Source organism: Gymnoscopelus braueri (genome assembly GCF_963280865.1).
Source record: "Gymnoscopelus braueri genome assembly, chromosome: 10".
Taxonomy (NCBI): domain Eukaryota; kingdom Metazoa; phylum Chordata; class Actinopteri; order Myctophiformes; family Myctophidae; genus Gymnoscopelus; species Gymnoscopelus braueri.
In genome coordinates, this window is record NC_137611.1 from 31508542 (window position 1) to 31520494 (window position 11953).

The window sequence follows — 11953 nt, forward strand, 5'->3', positions numbered from 1 at the left end:
TCTCGACTATGGTAGCCATCAGCAATAACCTGAAACACACAATGTCATGATATTGTCCCTTTAAAGCTGTGCTGTTTTATCTCTTTTTCAAACTATGTGGTCAAAATCTGGCCTGATTCTAACCTTATCCTAAGTCTCCTCTATTGAAACCCCTTGGCAGCACCCTCCACCCAATACTGTTCATGGCAGCACCCTATACTGTTCACCCCTCCCTATTCTCACTTCTCACTATCATAGATTATCGAGCGCAAGATATGCCAGGCTGGATAATTCTCCTTGTCAATCGGTAGTGACTTTGTATTGCACAATGAGGCTTTAAATATGTACCTATTGTGGAAACCATATCATTCCTCTGTTACTTTTCCATACATTTTAAAGCGATACAATGTATAATTGATGGTTTACGGCCATCATGTGATCACCCACAATGAAACCCACAAAAAAACAACAAAACACAGCTTGTGTTTTCTGTGAACACTTCCGTGGACGACTACATTGGATGTACAGATTACAATCAGGAATGGCAGCATACAGTACAGGCTATAACTCACTCAGGACACAATAAGCCCTCAACAAAACTTGTTCTCAGATGCCAGTAGACCTTGACCTTGTGCAATTTATCCATGACATTTCCCAGTGTCCCTGAGTGAATAGTACTGTACTGTAAAGAATAGTACAATAGCTTAGATGCCACCTTGCCTGACCTTCTAGGATATGAGCTCTACAGATAACCCTCAGTCATGGTTCTTTTAGCTCAATACAACGACTGTAAATTAGCTGTTATGGCCTTGAAATCGACAATAATAACATTCTGCCATGGTTATCTGAAATGTATCCTTGAAGACCTGTGCAATTTATCAAGATGTAAATCATGGTTACAGCCTGGTATGTGTTAATTTTCACCCTGTGTTAAAGTTGGCATGCCACAGGCCTATTTCCTCCTAATATATTACTGTTCTGTTACAGTATATATCCAGATTTGTTATATACTGATATATATCTAGATTGTGTGTCTATCCTGTTATAGTGCAAAACATAACAGGTTGGGCAATCACAGGAGGGACATGTTATGCTAAATATGGCCATTACATTGTGAACAAAGAAAAATAATATTTACATAATATTTATCAACCTTATTTTCAGAATTATGACGATGTATCTATTTCCTCTATAGATAAGCATAACAGGGTGGACATGTTATAACATCAGTAAGGTAATCTAAAACATTGACAAAAAGTTAAATTAGACAGTAATACGTACTCTACTTCTTGTAGATGGTTTCCTGACAAACATTTATGCAACTTTCTCAAGTTATGTGACTAGAGGAATAGTCAGGGAACATGTGGAGTTGCATTCTACATAATAGCACGGTGGACAATTGAGGGACACAAATCTATTTTATTAAGATTTTAAACTTCTTTTTATACAATAAATACAACTAGAAAGTACTGTTCCTGAAGAAACAGTGTGGGATCGCTAAGAATGTTGATGGTATTGGGTATTGATATTGTTAGTAGTGTTAAAGGTTTGAAAGGTTTAAAGTTCTAAAAGTTTGAAAGGTTTGAAAGGTTCTAAAGGTTTGAAAGGTTCTAAAGGTTTGAAAGGTTCTAAAGGTTTGAAATGTTCTAAAGGTCTGAAAGGTTTGAAAGGTTTGAAAGGTTTGAAAGGTTCTAAAGGTTTAAGAGGTTCCAAAGGTTTGAAAGGTTCTAAAGGTTTGAAAGGTTTGAAAGGTTTGAAAGGTTTGAAAGGTTTGAAAGGTTTGAAAGGTTTGAAAGGTTTGAAAGGTCTGAAAGGTTTGAAAGGTTTGAATGGTTCTAAAGGTTTGAAAGGTTTGAAAGGTTCGAAAGGTTCGAAAGGTTTGAAAGGTTTTAAAGGTCTACGGTTCTAAAGGTTTGTCGGTGTTGAATAGTGTAAAATGTAGTTTTCTAGGGTAAAACTGTGGTTGCTAGGGTCTGATAGCCGGTTGCTAGGTTCTAATAGGTGGTTGCTAGGGTCTAATTGGTGGTTGCTAGGGTAAAACAGGTGGTTGCTAGGTTAGAAAGGTGGTTGCTAGGGTCTAATCGGTGGTTGCTAGGGTATGATAGGTGGTTGCTATGGTCTAATATGGTGTTGCTAGGGTCTAATAAGCAGTTGCTAGGCTCCACTGTAGCTAAATAGGATTGCCCCATTGAAATGAATGGGATTTTTTTTAGCAGTAAAAAGTGAAATATCTCTAAAAGTACAAATTATTTCAAAATTTCAAATGGTAGCCAATATGTCCTAAGTAGGCTGAATGTTATAGAGTTGGAACGGAGTTTCTAGCTAAAAGTATGAATTTCCCCATTGAAATGAATGGGATTTTTTTTGCAGTAAAAAGTGAAATATCTCTAAAAGTACAAATTATTTCAAAAATTCAAATGGTAGCCGACATGTCCTGAGTAGGCCGAACGTTGAAGAGTTGGAACGGAGTTTGTAGCTAAAAGTATGAAGGACTAGTTAGGGGCCAAAAAAATGTCCCAAAAACGGTGAAGATAACAGTAGTGTGATCGCTTTAGCGATCCCACAATTAGGTGAGAATCATTACAACTAATAATAATGGGTAATGCCGAACTTGTTGTGGGATCGCTAAAGCGATCACACTAATGTTATTGCCACTATTTATTATTATTCCCACCGTTTTTTGGCGGCTAACTAGTCCTTCATACTTTTAGCTACAAACTCCGTTCCAACTCTTCAACGTTCGACCTACTTAGGACATGTCGGCTACCATTTGAATTTTTGAAATAATTTGTACTTTTAGAGATATTTCACTTTTTACTGCTAAAAAAATCCCATTCATTTCAATGGGGAAATTCATACTTTTAGCTACAAACTCCGTTCCAACTCTATAACGTTCAGCATACTTAGGACACATTGGGTACCATTTGAATTTTTTTAATAATTTGTACTTTTAGAGATATTTCACTTTTTACTGCTAAAAAATCCCATTCATTTCAATGGGGAAATGCCATTTAGCTACAATGGAGCTAAACTTGGAGCAACTTCTTATTAGACTATAGCAACACCATATTAAAGCCTAGCAACCACCTATTATACCCTAGCAACAGCCTATTAGACCTTAGCAACCACCATTTTACCCTAGCAACCACCTTTTGTACCCTAGCAACCGCATATTAGACCATATAAACTGCATATCAGACCTTAGCAACCCCCTATTAGACCCTAGCAACCACTTATTAGACCCTAGCAACCACAGTTTTACCTTAGCAGCCGCCTATTAGACCCTAGCAACCGCCTATTAGACCCTAGCAATCACTGTTTTACCCTAAAAAACTACAAACCTTTCAAACCTTAACACTTTTAAAACCTTTAGAACCATAGACTTTTAAAACCTTTAGAACATTTAAAACCTTAAACCTTTCAAACCTTTCGAACCTTTCGAACCTTTCAAACCTTTAGAACCTTTCAAACCTTTCAAACCTTTCAAACCTTTCAAACCTTTCAAACCTTTAGAACCTTTAGAACCTTTAGAACCTTTAGAACCTTTCAAACCTTTCAAACCTTTAACACTGCTAACACTATCAATACTCAATACCAGCAACATTCTTAGCGATCCCACACTGTTTCTTCAGGAACAGTACTTTCTAGTCTTCAACACTATACTTCCCCCCGTTTTTTGACGGCTAACTAGTCCTTCATACTTTTAGCTACAAACTCCATTCCAACTCTACAACGTTCGGCCTACTTAGGACATATCGGCTACCATTTGAATTTTTGAAATCATTTGTACTTTTAGAGATATTTCACTTTTTACTTCTAAAAAACTCCCATTCATTTCAATGGAGAAATTCATACTTTTAGATAGAAACTCCGTTCCAACTCTATAGATGGGTTTCCGCGCGACGTCATCACAGAGCAGAGAGTGCAATCTGCGCATGCGGGAGGTAGAACGACCCGGAAGTGCCATTCACTCTATTGTTATTTTCGGGATTTAGATAGGCATAATGCTGCTATTATAGGCATAATAGGCATAATGCTGCTATTATATACAGACAGATCCAACTTCCGACAAATCATTTTTATTGAGTAAAGAAGATATTACAAACTGCATCATTTAATCTACTTTCATTAAACCCGGTGAAGACCATTTATTTTATCAACGTACAATGGCCAGAGATGCTGCGGGTAATAGCGCCCTCTACAGGCTCTTCCCTCCACTGCGCGCGCATCATCCTCTCATGTTTACCAACGGGAAACCCATCTATAACGTTCAGCCTACTTAGGACATATCGGCTACCATTTGAATTTTTGAAATCATTTGTACTTTTAGAGATATTTCACTTTTTACTTCTAAAAAACTCCCATTCATTTCAATGGAGAAATTCATACTTTTAGATAGAAACTCCGTTCCAACTCTATAACGTTCAGCCTACTTAGGACATATTGGCTACCATTAGAATTTTTTGAAATAATTTGTACTTTTAGAGATATTTCACTTTTTAAATAGTAAAAATACTTAAAAGTACTCAAAATGAGTAAAAATACTTAAAAGTTGAAAAAAATAGTAAAAATACTTAAAGTTGATAAAAAGAGTAAAAATACTTAAAAGTTGTAAAAATTAGTAAAAGCTACTTTAAAGTAAATAAAGTGACTAAAAATACTTTAAAGTAAGTACCTTGATTAAAAATACTTAAGAGTACTTATACTGAGTAAAAATACTTAAAAATACTCAACATGAGTAAAAATACTTAAAAGTTGAAAACAAAATTAAAAATACTTAAAAGTTGTAAAAATTAGTAAAAAATACTTTAAAGTAAATAAAGTGACTAAAAATTATTTAAAGTAAATACCCTTTAGAACCTTTCAAACTTTTAGAACCTCTTAAACCTTTAGAACCTCTTAAACCTTTCAAACCTTTCAAACCTTTCAAACCTTTAGAACCTTTCAAACCTTTAGAACCTCTTAAACCTTTCAAACCTTTAGAACCTCTTAAACCTTTCAAACCTTTCAAACCTTTAGAACCATTCAAAGCTTTAGAACCTTTAGAACCTTTAGAACCTTTCAAACCTTTAGAACCTCTTAAACCTTTCAAACCTTTCAAACCTCTTAAACCTTTAGAACCTTTCAAAACTTTAGAACCTTTAAAACCTTTAAAACCTTTAAACCTTTCAAACCTTTAACTCTACTAACACTATCAATACTCAATACCATCAACATTCTTAGCGATCCCACACTGTTTCTTCAGGAACAGTACCTTCTAGTTAGTATTTGTAACTGAACTTGAGTGGACATGGCATGTTAGCTTACTTGTACTTAAAGTTATTGTACATTTTGTTCACAATCATTGTATTCTAGCTTTAACCATAAGCATTTTGGAATTAGTGTTTGTCCATATTTTACACAAGATAATGTATTATGTAACAAATGGAGCAGAACACCATTTTATCAAAAGATACTTCCTCAATTCGTTTTTTGAAGATGGTGGTGGAGAGTGCTACCTAACACATACAAAGAAATATCCCATAGGTGTAGAATTGGATTGAGATCTGGTGACTGCAAAGGCCATAGCATTATGACACTTTGTAAGGCACAAAGTGTCACTGGATTGATGGGGGCAGCAGCCCCGATTCATAATGAGGGTCGTAAATATGGGGTAAATAAAGTTCGTAAAGGCCGGTCGTATTTTGGTAGTCACAAACGGACGTGCAATTCCCAAAGGGGTTCGTATATCACAGAGACGTGCGTACAACCAGTGCGTATGACCAGGTGTGATGATTTACTCTGGAAGGCTGCGTCCAACAGCATCCAACTTTAACGTCACCGTGCTGAACCGTGCTAAACAGCGTTGCCATGTCCGCTTAATATAAGCGAATTTGGGCTTATTTTTCTGTAAAGTTGCTTGTAAATATTGGTAGCTGTGGGGTGCGGTTTTTTGGGCTTGTTTCTAAAGTGTAGTTGGTTATTTGGGCTTGCTTCACAATTGTTCAATTGTTTTAACAGGTGGTTCTCAAATATTTTTATGTCATGGACCCCCAAGTTAATATGTATGCTAATTTATCCCTATAAGCCCCATCTGAACATGTTTTGTGCCAGCTGGAGGCAGATTTGTGTTGTTAGAATGTTTAAAAAATCTTCCAAATATTCCACATTTTATTACAAGATTTTTTTTTTAAATAGCAGATCTACAAGCTCACAACGGTTTAATTACAGTGCTTATAATGGCCTAAGTGCCAGTTGCTTCTTTTGGGCTTGTTTTCCTAGACCTGGTTGCTTATTTCTCTCACAACATCTGGCAACGCTGATGAAAGTTTGAAGTTCAACTCCGCCTCGTCCAAAGCTAACAGATGCGGTGTCGCATCGCCTTGACAACGTACTGTTCTGTCTGGAAGCGGATCACATAATAAATGCTTTCATGTGTAATGAGAATAAAGAAGTTTACAAGGTTTAACCCCATTACCAAATAAAAGGCTAATAAAACGTGGAAAGGATATTATATAAGCGAGCCTTTTCTAATGAACATAGCGCACCTTTACCGAGGTACAAAGATGATGTTGAAAATAAATCCAGGGCATACAAGTGAACGCTTCTATCCAATTATGGACCTGAGCTTATTGATTAAATTAGTTAATTTTGGATATCACTGTCCTACGTCGGAATGGGGAATGGATCATCTTCTGGACACAGCTTTCATCCACTTTAGTTTCCTCATCAGATGGTAATATTTATTAGGCTGTTGTGTGTGGCGTTCATGTGATCAATATACAGTAGTCTACAGTCGGCTTTACAAATTAATACCGCGGCACGGACACTGATGCAAGTCAGTCCCTCCGCAGTTTCATTAAGGCATCATAGCCTATTTTCATTATTACGTGACACGCTGAGATGACCCGCTGGCAAACACAGCTCTAAATGCAACTCATAGCCTAGAAAATAAATAAAAAGCGGTGGAATCTACATCATGTCTATATTATGCATAGGCTACAAGCAATACATCGTTTGACATTTATTTTTTATTTTTTATATATATGTGTTGACAAATGTTGGGCACATATATATTTTATTTGAGGTTTGCCACTGTTGTAATTGATTTTGGCATGAAGAATAAAGCATTCTAAAGACATACGCACATTTCAGCCCTGGTAAGACAGCCTCGGGGCTGACCTGAGAACGTACGCACCTGACGCACAAAACACAGAACAAAAAACTTTTATGAATCCGACTGCAGGTGTAGGATTTGTCCTAAATGCCGGTACGTACAAAATATGGTCGTAAATCCCTTTATGAATCCGTCATCCTAGAAGAGACCATCAGGATAGAAAAATGTCATCATAGGATAAAGGTGATCACACAGAATAACTTTGTATTGATTTACAGCGACCCTTCCTCTTAACCCATTAAGACCTGAAGTCAATTCTACAAATGCCTTCTTCTTGATTTGTCGTTCTCAAACTTTTGGACCCCCAAAATGATATGAAATTGGACGTGGACCCTCATCTGAAAATGTTTTGTGCCAGGGACCCCCAGAAGAAAACATTTGTGTTAAAAAATGCTAAATTATTCAACATATTCAAATAGCAGACGTACAAGCTCGCAGCGTGGCAATGACGCGCTGTGAGCTTGTATATCTGCGATTTATGAAAAGGTTACATTCATTTTCATTCTCACCACTGTGTTTTAACAGGTTGGCATCTCCATAGACGGTGGCTTTCTGTAAAACTGTACATTTTGTAACTTCATAACATCTGTGTTTCAGGCGTAGTCAGCTGTAAATATTATTTTCCCATCAGTAGTTTTGTTTTGTTACTCCTAATAAAAGGCTGCTTTAATTGTCTCCGCCAGGCCGAAAGGCATGGCGGAGACAATTAAAGTACTATCTCTATAGTCAGGTGATCAAGACGGATGTGTCCGATATTTCATATTCCATCCTACTTGGCTAACATTGGCTTCCAAAGTTTGCAGGATAGATCCGTTTTGAACAAAATTCCAGTGTGCGATTTCCGTGAAATTTTGCACGCACATTCCCACTAGGCCAAGGAAGAAATGCCACCCTTTTCACATTGGCCTGTTATAGCGTCACCAGCAGGTCTAATTTAGCAAGCCACTTTTTTTCGAACAAAATGCCTCAAATCATGAATGCAGTGTCCGATTGCCGTGAAAAGCCTAAGAAGAAATGGCACCCTTTTCACATTGGCCTATTCTAGCGCCACCAGGAGGCCACAATAACCTACCTGACCTGGCGGAGACCTGTGTTCCGAGGAGCACTTTTTCTAGTATTGCAGCTTGATTTATCCACATTTAACAAATTGTGATGTTGTCTGGGCCAGCACATATGATTCCTACCTCCACATTATTCATCTATTTCAGAAAAGATTTGTCAGAACTGTTATTTTCTCAAAACGACTGGACCACTCTGCTCCACTTTTCTAAACCCTTAAACTATTTACTGCATTATAAGTTAGTCATATATCCAACTCCATTCCAAAACCTTTCAATAAGTACTTCCAAGCAATTTCTGTACAACACTAGACAGGCTACAAAATCTGTAATTATTATTTATTATAATCAGTAACCGTGTCATTGGTAATCTATGTTGCCATTTCTTATTTAAAAAAAAAAAAAACATCTTGTCAATTATAATATATAATCAATGTGTGCCACCTTTGTTGGCTAATTGTTGTTTACAAATCATGTCCTATAAATGTGTATTATTATGTTATACACAGGTAGAGGCCTCAAATAAGCAAACAGACTTAAAATACTGTATATGATGTGGAAAACTGGATGTGGACGTCCCTGTTATATAGAAATGAGGAGAGGTATCTCTGTCTAAAATTGTGTTTTGATTTGTAATCTTTGTTGTCCCACTGCTTTGTTTTGTTTTTTGTTTGGAGCCTAAGGGGGGATTGTATGTGTGTTTTATGTGGTCTTTGTATGTTATACCTATGTGTGTTTATGTGATCTTTTTGTATAATATGCTAGACCTTTGTACATGTATGTAACATAAAAACTGTAAAATAAAGTTGTAAAAAAACAAAACAGCACTTGACACATGCTGATACTCTCTCTGCACCTTCATATCATGTACAACACACTGATACTCTTCTTGCACCTTAATGTCTTGAACAGTATATACCAGCTGCTATGCTCACGCACCAAACCTCATGTACATACTGTACTGTACTGCACGGATGGATATGCTACAGTAATGTACAGTATGTGTAAATATGCAGATACTTTTTTATATACTGTATATTATTCCTTCTGTTTTCTTCTCTTGCTCCCCCCTTTTATGGCAATAGGAGAAGAATGTACAGTGGTTGACAGAGTGTGACTATGAACTCAGATACCCCCGAGGAGTCGTAAAACATTCACCCAGAGCGTGAGAGATGCTGTGCACAATAATGCAATATAGAGAGGAGTTTGTTAACCCTGTTAACAGACTCCTCTCTATTGCAGGAATGTACTAAATGTAATGTACTAAAAGTTAGATCAACATAAGTATTTGTTTTCTCATAAAGTGCTTCAAAATGGGCCTGTTATAGCGCCAGGAGGTCGCTTTTTGCAAAACACATTTTTTGACAGTACTCCTACAGATTTTGTCCAAACATCATGCAAATCGGTACACAGTATCTCTATAGTCATTAAACTAAACAGTTCTTTCAGATTTTTCATATTCCATCCTGATTGGCTAAGATTGCCTTCCAAAGTTTGCAGGAGTGCTCCGTTTTGAACAAAATGCCTCAAATCATGAACGCCACGTGCGATTCCCGTGAAATTTTGGACACACATTCCCACTAGGCCGGGGAAGAAATGCCACTTGAAAATGTTCAAATCAGCCTCATGGTGGAGCTATAACAGGCCGATTGGTGTTTTTTACCTATAACTGCACTCATGTGTAAAACTTTGTATGTGCAATCCCTTGAGGCCAAAGAATAACGTTTGCCCTGCATTTATCACATCTGCCTTTTATAGCGCCACCAGGAGGCTGACTTATGTAAATCAAGTTTTTTTATATTACTCCTTCAGATTTTCTCCAAATTTCACGCAGATCGGTACACATGATCTCTATAGTCATGTGATCAGGAAGAATCTGTTAGATTTTTCATATTCCATCCTGATTGGCTAAGATTCACATCTAAAGTTTGCGGGAGTGGCCCGTTTTTAACAAAATGCCGCAAATCATGAACGCAGTGTCCGATTGCGGTGAAACTTTGCACATACATTCGCACTACGTTGAGGAACAAATGCCACCCTTTTAACATTGCCCAATTATAGCGCCACCAGGAGGCAGATTTTAGCAAAACTTTTTTTTCTTCATATTCCATCCTGATTGGCGCATTCCGAACATTGCTGGCCCACAATAACCTACCTGACCTGGCGGAGACCTGTGCCCCGAGGAACACTGTTTCTAGTTTTTTCTCATTGTGTGTGGAATGGGTCATTCATTTCATAATATCCTTAAACATTTCCCATCAGCGCAGTTTTATTTTGAGACGCTTTCATTTTCTAACTTTCCTTTTAAGATCAATACTCGTCCAACACTTTTGTTAAATTTACACAACTGAAGTTGGGCTCATCTCAGGGGCATGTGTGGAAAGGGTGCAGACCTTTACGTTCCTGCAGGGAGTCCTCATATCTGACTTATCTTGGTCGGCCAACACCACTGCAACTGTTAAGAGAGCACAACAGAGACTACTTCCCGAGAGTGCTCTAGGAGACACAACACAGACAGGAAGCTGCTGGTGGCTTTCTATCGGGTGACCATCGAGAGTCTGCTGACATACTGCATGTCAGTGGGTACGCAGGCTGTCCTGCTGCAGACAAGAAAGAGCTCCAGAGTGGTAAAAAAAACTGCTTCCCAATAGCATCCCTGGAGGACATTTCCACCTCTCAGAGCAGAGTCACTCACATAATCAAGGACTCCATACGCCCTGGTCACCACCTTTGAACTGCTGCCCTCTGGCAGGCATTATAGGTCAGTCAGGACACGCACCACTAGATACAGGAGCAGTTTCTTTTCCAAATACATCCGCACACTTAACTTGAATAAAACAAACAAGAAAAAAGAATAAGAGAGTTTATGCTGCCCTGCACCTTGCACTTAAATACCATGTGCAATATTGACTTATCTTGATATGAATAGCAGTATATGGACATAACTATTTTATATTATTTTATTGTTTTAACTGTGTGTTGTGTCTGTGTCTTGTGTTTTTATTGTGTTCAAATTACACCAACGGAGTGGCACTATTCATTTTGCTGAGCGCTTGCATACAATTTTGAGATTCTGAGAAAATGCTCTGATTTAATCAGCTTTTCCCCCAAAATATATTGTTCATGTTTTCAAAGAAAATATCTCAAATGAATGTTCTGTCATTAATTAATTTATATATGAATCTTTATAAGTCACCTTGATGTGTCACTCGCCAAAAATAACTTCTATATAATCACTGTTTGACAAAGTATAAGTTAGGCTTTAGGGTCAAGTCTTGGGAGAAGTCAGCTTATAAAAGATTGGTTTGAATGAATTAACTATCATTTTCATTAAACCTGTCAGTCAAACTCAACACGACTAAATTCAGCTGAATTGTAAAAACCTTTACAAAAATATATTCAGCATTACCAATATCACATAAACTGCTGTATATACAGTATTAGTTTCAAGGGCATGCAGATACAATAACTCCTTTTCAATATCTTATTACTCCTTGCCCTCCTTTCTCTGTTCTTTCTTTTTCTCTCTGTTATCAGCCCATCAGCCCATGATGCCATCCATGCATCTGCGTCATTTGATTTTGTTCCAGATGATACTTCTCCAATAATTCTCAGATTGCTGCCAGCTGCTACACCCTGCCAATCCTTGTCAACGTGGAACCAGTTTCCACTGTAATTACTGCCAGATAAAACAACAATCTAAATGTCCTGTGATGAACGAGCGGCCCGAGTCCTTGGAGATTTTAAACTCTGGTTCAAT